This window comes from Miscanthus floridulus, chromosome 17 (genome assembly GCF_019320115.1).
Source record: "Miscanthus floridulus cultivar M001 chromosome 17, ASM1932011v1, whole genome shotgun sequence".
NCBI lineage: Eukaryota > Viridiplantae > Streptophyta > Magnoliopsida > Poales > Poaceae > Miscanthus > Miscanthus floridulus.
In genome coordinates this window covers 29,961,337-29,970,449 of record NC_089596.1, presented here as the reverse complement: position 1 = coordinate 29,970,449, position 9,113 = coordinate 29,961,337, and positions in this window count along the sequence as shown.

The window sequence follows — 9,113 nt, the reverse complement described above, 5'->3', positions numbered from 1 at the left end:
TTACTGCAGAAACAACAAGTCTTACTACTATTCCAATTCTCTTAGCTTGGTTGTGTTTTGTAAGAATCACCCTATTTTTTTAAGAACCAAATTATAGAAAATTCTTCATTTTCAGGGGTACTTTCATATTCCAGCTAGATGACCTGTGTAACCATTATTCCATTATTGACTAAGTGCTTATTATACATGGATCTAACAGCGAATAATCCATTTTCATTTGGATTTGAGATGAATATATTCCAATCCTTAACTGAATTATAAATCCAACTCTGACAGACTAGGCTTTGACATTCTACTAACTTATTCCCATCTAATGATTGCCCTCCTAAAAGACACATTTAGAGGCATGGAATTAAACACTTTCGCCACAGTTGCTTGTTTCTTGTTGAATAGATTGAGATATTTGTATTTCAAGGCTTGGGTTAATTCCCAACCATTTATCCTCCCAAAATTGAATTTGGGTTCCATTGTCTAGTTTAAAGTTATTCAAACTTAGTAATTGTCCTTTGCTCCCCACGCCCCCCCCCCCCCACCCACACACGCACACGCACACACACACCCCAACCACCCCCGATAAACCATTCCAGAGTAATGAAACCTTGCTTGGCTTAAAGTCTTGTTTTTCATATACTTGTTCCTGTGGAGCTCTTGCTATAATACCTTGAATTTTATAAAATCAATATTTGACCAGGTAGATGAAAGAGAGGAGGAAATTTTAAATTTTCAACCGTAAGTCGTATGGATGAGCGAAAACCGCGGTTGTGTAGACCTCATCGAAATGAATTCGTTTGACTACTAATATGTCCCCTTAAGATACTGGATGAGTACGTTCGTATCAAACTAAATAGTTTTCGATTGTTGGATTTCTGCTAGGTCTTCCTTTTTACTCACGTATCCAATCCCAGTCCGACTCCTTTTCAGCGCCACCGCCTCCCTCCTACTCTTGTCCGTTTCCTTTTTCCTTTTTTTTCCCGATCTAGATCCTCGCCGCCCTATATGGTTCGGCCCACACCTGCTGCTGTGTTTGTGTGCTGGGCCAGCAGTTAATGTTTAGAGGCATAGGTGTGTTGATCTGTTGCAGCACACAACTTGCAAGAGAGGCTACGCAAAGGGAAAAAAAGGAAAGAAGACAGATTGACAGTCTGTGTGCTTGCTTTGTCCGGCTATTGTAAAAGTCATAAATATTCCCTCCATTCTAAATTATAAGTGTTTTTAGCTTTTTTAGGTAAATAGCTTTTATTATGCATTTAGATATATGCTATGTCTAGATACATAACAAAAACTATAAATCTAAAAAAATCCAAAATGACCTATAATTTAGAATGGATGGAGTACTCTTTTATATATTTACTAGATAGGCTTAGATTACTATAGAGTTTAGATACTAGGCAAATTTGTGGATTGGAGACGTTTCGAACCCTTATTAGCACAAGTCACGTGTGTGTTTGAACAGTGAATTGGTCCGGTCCTTTTTCTGCGAACAATAATTCACCAGAGACAGCAAATCTTGCCATGATAGTTCCCAATGTATGAACAGCTTTGGTAAGGCTTACTGACGCTATAGGAAAATGTTGTTAATGGAATAAAAAAGGTTTGGCTGATTGATTTTGGTATGAATTATTTATGCAGAGTTAATCAATGATTTTCCTGGAATAACAGGTAACGAATTTTGATGTGTTTTCCTGAAACAAAAGTCGTAGCCCTTGTTTTTATCTTTCCAACAGAGCCTTTATTTTGTTCAAATCGGATTAATGCTTAGGATTTATGCCCGAAATAGTGCTGCTGTCCTAGGTATATTCTCTTTGTAGAAATCATTTCATCTATTTTTGACAAAATTATAGCCTGATTTGGCCCTAGACGACGTCTAAATAAAAGTTGTAGGAAATTTTCTATAGATATTTGAGATGTATTTATTTTCTCCAATTGGTTAAGTGGATCTAGAGTTAGGATCAAAACAGCAGGAACTTGGAAACCTAATCGAATTTTTTGAAAATACAAGAATAGAGTTTGACTGGTAGGTTTATTTGAGTATTCATAAAATAGGTTTATGTGGACAAGTTTCTAAGGTAGTTTGCTCCATAGGTTTGAGAAGTGTCAGTGCCTAGGGTGTGATGCTAGGTTTTCACCAAGGTTAAGGCAAGTGCATGACAAACCTATGTGTGGGATTGTTCCTATTGTTTGAGTTTTCCCGTGATTCAATTGTTTAGTGTGCTATGTTCCTGTTCCATGTGGTTAAAATTCCAAGTGTTCCTTACATTCAGTTCAGTCTCCGTGGATCCGGATGTGCAACTTGGTGTTTATATTCAAATTTAAGTTTTAAGATTTTCTTTACATTTAACTTGTGCCCATGGGAGCGAATTTTCAGGCTAGGGTTAAAAATTCCCTCGTCTGTCCCATGCCAAAGCACAGGTCTAAGGCCTAGCCCTGGTCGTGGTCGTTCTCACATGGGCTATGGTGCCGCTGTGTATGGGTGGGGCAGGGTTTCAGGGTCTTCTCGACCCGACTGAGAAGGTCTTCTTCTTGATGCAATGCCCGGGGGCTGTCTTACACCCCGCAGGTCGAGTTTTTTTTATTCCTGTTCTGGTGGATCCGAATGTGCAATTTGGTTCTTATGTTCAGGGTTCTTTGAGTAAGTGTTGGTCCTATTTGCTTGGTTTTACCAACCAGTAAATTCTAAGGATTAAAGTTTCTTCATTTATTACGAAAACTACTATTTCATGAATCATGATGTTCAATTTCTTTGTTCATGGATCACCATTCGTGATATTTGATTTTTGAGTTCTAATTATGCTTGCTGATTATTTTTACTCACCTTATTTTTATTTGGTTTTTAGATACCAGATGATCACGGCATGCATTGGGACTAGTAGTCGCACCTTCATGACACAAACATCTGGTTTACATAAGCTTATCTACTTAATTGAAGTTAATGTAATTGTAATAGCTTACTCAAAGGTCCCTTATAGGATGGTTTGAGACCATCTAATTTGCTGTTGGGATCGCCCTTTTGTTCTATTATTGGGTTGGGCTGTGATACTTATATCATTGCATATGATATTATATCATCCATGTTATGTGATTTTATTTGCTAGTTTACTAGGAGACTCTACCGATTTTTTTAATAATTTTCAAACTTAGTAGAATTTTGGTGTTGACCGTATTTTTAGCCAGGATGTTACACCTGCTACATATTGTCTTCATTACGAACTTTGAGAAGTCATTTGATCAAAATGCATTTATTCTGAAAATCTAGCTTTTGGATTCCTAGACCACCTTTGCTTTCCGTTGACACAAATGTTCCACCTTGCTAGCTTATATTTCTTTTTGTGCTAATCATTCAGCCAAAAGATGAGATCTAAAATATTTAATCTTTTTTAAGAACACTTCTTGGGACCTATAAAAATGAAATCATGAACATAGTAAACTGGTCAGACATAATTAATTAGCACAAGTCTACCCCAATAGGATAAGTGTTTTCCTTTCCATTGCAACCACCTATCTTTTTTCATTCTATCTTCAATTGATTTCCAATCTTTGTGAGAGGAGGTTTGCATAAAACAACTGCGACTTATGAAGATAAAGCAAACCAAATTATATTTGTCGACTTGTTAAAGCACTTTATGGATTTAAGCAAGCCTCTCGAGTTTGGTATTCACAGCTAAGCAGTATAAAACTACAGTAGCTCGGTTTTCTAGCCTCCAAACCAAATACATCTTTGTTTATTTTTAGTAAGAATAAAGTTATAATATTTCTTCTAATCTATATATGTTGTGGCATTATTGCTGTAACCTCATCATGTGATGAGTTGAGGCCTTACTACAAGATCTGAGAAATGATTTTTGCCTTCAAAGATCTTGGGAATGACCATTACTTCATGGGATTTGAGGTACAAACAAGTTCAAGGTGGCATTTTTATTTGTCAAGGAAAATATGCATCTGATTGTTAAGAGTGACATGAATGAATCTTTGTAAACAATCAAATACTCTTTCAGTATCTCAAAAATTTTCTTTGCTCCAAGGAAAAGTTTAACCATAAAAGAAGCTACAAAACATAGTAATTTGGTTGGTGGTTTAAACTACTGAACATTGAGCCATTTTGATTTATCCATCTCCATTAATAAAGTATACCAATTCCTTTTTTGCAAGAACTAGCTTGCACTTAACTTTGGTGAAAAGAACACTACAATTTGTTAAAGGCACATTGGATATGGGACTTATAGGAAGCCAAGGGTCTTTTCTTGTAAGTGCAATCTTTGATGTGAGTTGGGTTGGATGCACTAATGGTAAACGTTATACTAGAGGTGTTATTCTCCATTCAGGATCAATTCTTGTGTCCTAGAGTGCTTGTAAACAAGCAACTATTTCTCGATTAAACATTGAATCATAATACAAGCCTCTTGCCAATGCAACAATAGAAACAATTTGGATACAAACTATTCTCAATGAGCTTGGTATTTCTCAACCTCAAGCTCCTTGTCTTAGGTTTGGTAACCTTGGGGCAAAGATGTTAAACTATTTTAATGTAAAAGTGGCCCATGTGAATTATAGAAATTAATTATTCTCATTATTAAGGGTCTATGTGTGATGGTTGCTATAATAAAGGAATAAGAACTATGGGTTGAAATACACTATCATATATCTACCTTTAAATTATAAACTAAAGCATTGTCCGTACCATTAAAATTTTACATTATTTATGCATTGAAGAGTCATGCATATGTGTGCTTCCATGCTGATGGTTAAGGCATGTGAATCCAATACTAATGGTTACTCAAGTTACTAGCGCTTGAACATTAATACATGCAATTATGTTTCTTGACTTCAATGGTCATGTGACTGTTCGGCTAATAGAACTAGTAACTGAGTACTTCATCCATCTGTATATGTAGGTGTGTTAGCATTTTACATGGGCATAGCAAAATAATAAACAGGCTTAGTGCTTGATTACATGCTTGTGTTATTATCTCTCTCTCACTAAAAGATACACAACATAAATAACAAGTGTACATGAGGAAAAGCATATGACACTAGGGAATACACACATAACAATTCATTGAACCATTCCCTCATCACCATCATGGGAACAACAAAAGTAGAGGGGAAAGGGAGAGAAATAGTTCCAAGATACAATGACCTAGGAAGGTAAGAGGGGGTAGGTTTATGCATGTGTTGTGGAACATGAATGGTTGAACTATACATTGCGCCCTTGCGCACATAAAGTTGTTTATCTGGTTGAATAAATTTGCGCATATGGTATTGTAAAGCTTCCACTATTTCTTTATTTTTGCTGACATTTGGCACCAGAGCAGGTTTTAGCACATTTGATTTACCATGATAGTTATTGTTGATTCTTATGTCTTGTACATGCCACGTAATTAATGACGCTCAACATGAAAGTTTGTTTTTCTGCATAGAATGGTATGACTAATGAGCATGCTTATTTTAATGTTAACCTTATGGTTTGGGCTAGCAACACTTGTTTTCTACCCTCAAAATTTTTGCTTCTTATGACATTGCATTGTTTGGCATAAGGATGATCCAATTTTTGTTAGAGGAAAATGTTGCATTCATCCGATGAGCAAAAGTTCTTGAATCAACATTATGTATGGTGGTATGGATAAATTAATTGTTTACATATCTCATGGTTTGTTGGGAATTGAATCAACTACAAATCTAGTATTTATGATTCAACATGAAATATAATATTTTACTTTGCTAGTAGCATTTGTGAAGACTATTTTGTGCATGGATAAAAAATATAGTTGACTTAGCATAATCAAGCACAAGGGGATTTATGTTACATAGATAGCAATCACAATTTTGTATAACTAGCCTTTTCCCAAGGAATAAAGTTTGTTACCTTGATATAACAGTGATATATAGTACCATGCATGTATAGTAGACCATAAAGTATGAGTAATGCAAATGGTTAATTATAGAACTACTATGGGTTGACATTTCACTAGTTATTAGGAGTGCTAAGATTAATGTACCATTTATAGTTCCTACTTATGTTAATTGTCAGGACAGTCACATATTGTGCATATATGAGGTAGAAACTATCGACACCTTATTAACACTTCATTGCATGAAAATCATTTGTTGTATATGGAATAAAAGGGTGTTTCATCCGTATGAGTTGATGCATCATAAAAGATGTGTTGCACATCTAATATTTCATCAAAGATTATAATAATTTGTATTCAGTTCACACATACAAATATTTTGGTTTCTAGATTATAACTCTAGAACTTTTTATCCCTAATGTTTGGACTAGTTCATGATCAAATAACATATGTGATCACAAAAGGGGTATATGCTAATCTAGTTGGTTGCATGCCACAAATTGTGGAATTCCTGATGTCGATATGCCATGGAGGTTATGTGGTAGAAATGTGAAGAAATGATGTGTATGTGTGAAATTAATGAGAGCAAGAATCAACGCAAAAAATATTTTGATAAATAAAGGTTTTGCGGGCACACATTAGATCATGTGTGTGTAATTATGTAATACCAAATTAATGGAATTTGCATCATTTCTAATGGATCATTTAATGGTTGAACTGACTTACATGTTGTTGAATAGATTAATTGTTTGGTGTAAAGGGCAGTATTAAGGTTATGATAAATTGTGTATGAAATTTATTCATTCAATACCAATGTTGAAAGCTTATTTTATTTAATAAGTTATTTGCAGAGCATGTGGATCAAGGAAGCTCTAATTTTGTGATGCCTATGTCTAATAGAATGAGAACCCAAGGTCTGTCTTAAAGTATTTTTATTTGTATAAGTGTATGTTTGCGTGCATATGATTATTACATATTAAAAGAATATAGTGTTGCAATATTTTGTCTTAATTCATAAACAAGTGAACATAATTAATCTCTATACGGTCTTTTAAAAAAAGCATTAAGACTTCATACGAGCAATGTCTATGAGGTAAATGAGTGTTTATACACATGGAAGATGTTGCAATGTATTCTCAAACCATGCAATAAGAAATATTGCCTTCTTTTTGTTTTTTATTGTAATTGTAATTTTGATATTTTGCTTACTCCTTTTACCTTCACTATAATGAAAAGTGTCATATTCGATATGTATGTTATCCACTAGATGGAGGAGTTTCACACAAATATTGGTCAAAAACTTGACAAATGAAGGTGATGATAGAGTTCTTGGAACCGTCAATCATAAAGGATGATATGCATTAGAGATCCTACCTATGAGACTAATCAAAGTGCAATGTAAGTTTGCATGACTATAATAGAAAGTGAATTTGAGCATATGTAGTTCATATCCTAAAATGCCATTGGCTAGTGTTACAAATGAAATGGTTTCATGCAAGGTGCAATATAATTATAGTCATCATGCATATGGATATGAAAGAGTCCTATCAGCTAAAGTTATGGTTTGAAAAGAAATGATATTGGTCAATCTAAAAATTGTATTAAACAAACTGAGGAAATCATTCCAAAATTAAAGATTGTACACCAAATGAAAATTTTGGATCATGGCATAATGAGGGTTGTATTTATTTATGTAAGGCTCTATTTGGCATGGCTTCACCATCGGCATCATATGAGGGCTTTAGAATCCCCATGTTTTTGACCAACTTCAAAACCAACGGTGATGTGCACGAGAAATTATTCACTTCGGTGTCCGTTACGTCATAATCTCCACAGACACAATGGTAAAACCAGAAGTATGTCCATCATGGCCAGTTATTCCAAAAGGTTGGAACCATGGTTGCAGTCCCGCAGGTCTTCTTGGGCATGAATTTGTAGGATCCATATTGAGCATATTTTCTCTCTCATTGTTGGGGGCAGGCCCCACCTCTGGACACCCCGTATGGCTCAATCGCTGCCCTAGCACCTCGCGCGGGCGAAATGATGGGAGTTAAGGGTTAGAGCGGTATCAGCTCTTAGGCGATAAGGCATGCGATAGGAGAAGGGGCCAGAGTGGTATCTGCTCTCGGGCAAGAAGGCGTGCAATAGGAGATGGGGAGTGCGTCGAGTCCTCTTCTCGCTGAAGCGAAATGAGGGCCCACCCTACTTCTTGACGTCCCTTTTCGTCATGGCGAAAGGGTGGACCCATGGCAAGGATCAGCCTGTGTTCGGTTCCGCTCCTTTTGCCCCAGCGAGAGGAGCAGAACCGGCTAGGATCAGTGCCACCGGGGCGCGCGCTGTTGATCTCGGCTATTTGTTTAGGTGAATAGTTGTTAATGGTTTGGTTGATCGTTTCTGTAGGTTTCACCGAAAGGGGGAGTCATCTGCCTTCGCATGGCCGATAGCTTCTATTTGCCAGGGGCCCGCCTGGTCTGTGGAATAGGCGACATAAGGCAGAGTCGGTCAGGTCTCTCTAGGCCGGCGCTATCTGAGGCAGGCAGGGACTCTAGATGGCGAACAAGCCCAAAGCTATGGGTAATATTCCCCGAATTTGTAGTAGTTGTGAGGGCATTTATGTCCTACAAAAAGCCAATGGGCGTGTATAAATAGCCCCCATTGAGGGAATGTAAAGGAGGAAGGAACAAGTTTAATGAAATTGCCAATCCTATTTTGCTTGTGCCTCATTCCTGCCATCTATCGTGTTTGAGTTCGCTTGTGCGGAAACCCAATGTTCGAAGGCTTGGGCCTCGAACAACATTGACGCCCACCATGGTTGTCGCTTGAGCTTGTCGTGGCACCAAAAAACAAAGCGTTGAAGCTATCGATGTACAGGGCGGAAGCATCCAAGGCGACAGCTTTTGTAGCTACAGGGACAATCGTGCAAGATGGCATAGCAACGGTGGAACCACCAGCTCCCTAGGCAATGGGAGATAGCACGGTGCCCCCTTGGTCGAGAGGAGACGCCCGAAGGGGTGTTTTAGGAAGTCCAGCTCAATCAAGACGAAAATGAAGTACTGGATGAGGACGAAGACGGCAAAATCCTAAGCAAGCAAGTAAAACTAAAGACGTTGAATCAGTACCAGCAGGACATCCTTAGGCTCCAGAACAAGAAGGAGCAGCTCCTCAGGCAAGCCACCGCCCATAATAGAGCCGAGCAAACACAGAGGGCAATCAGGGAAGCTGAGATCCAGAGGGATAGGTTGGTAAGAGAAATTCAAGGACTATAGG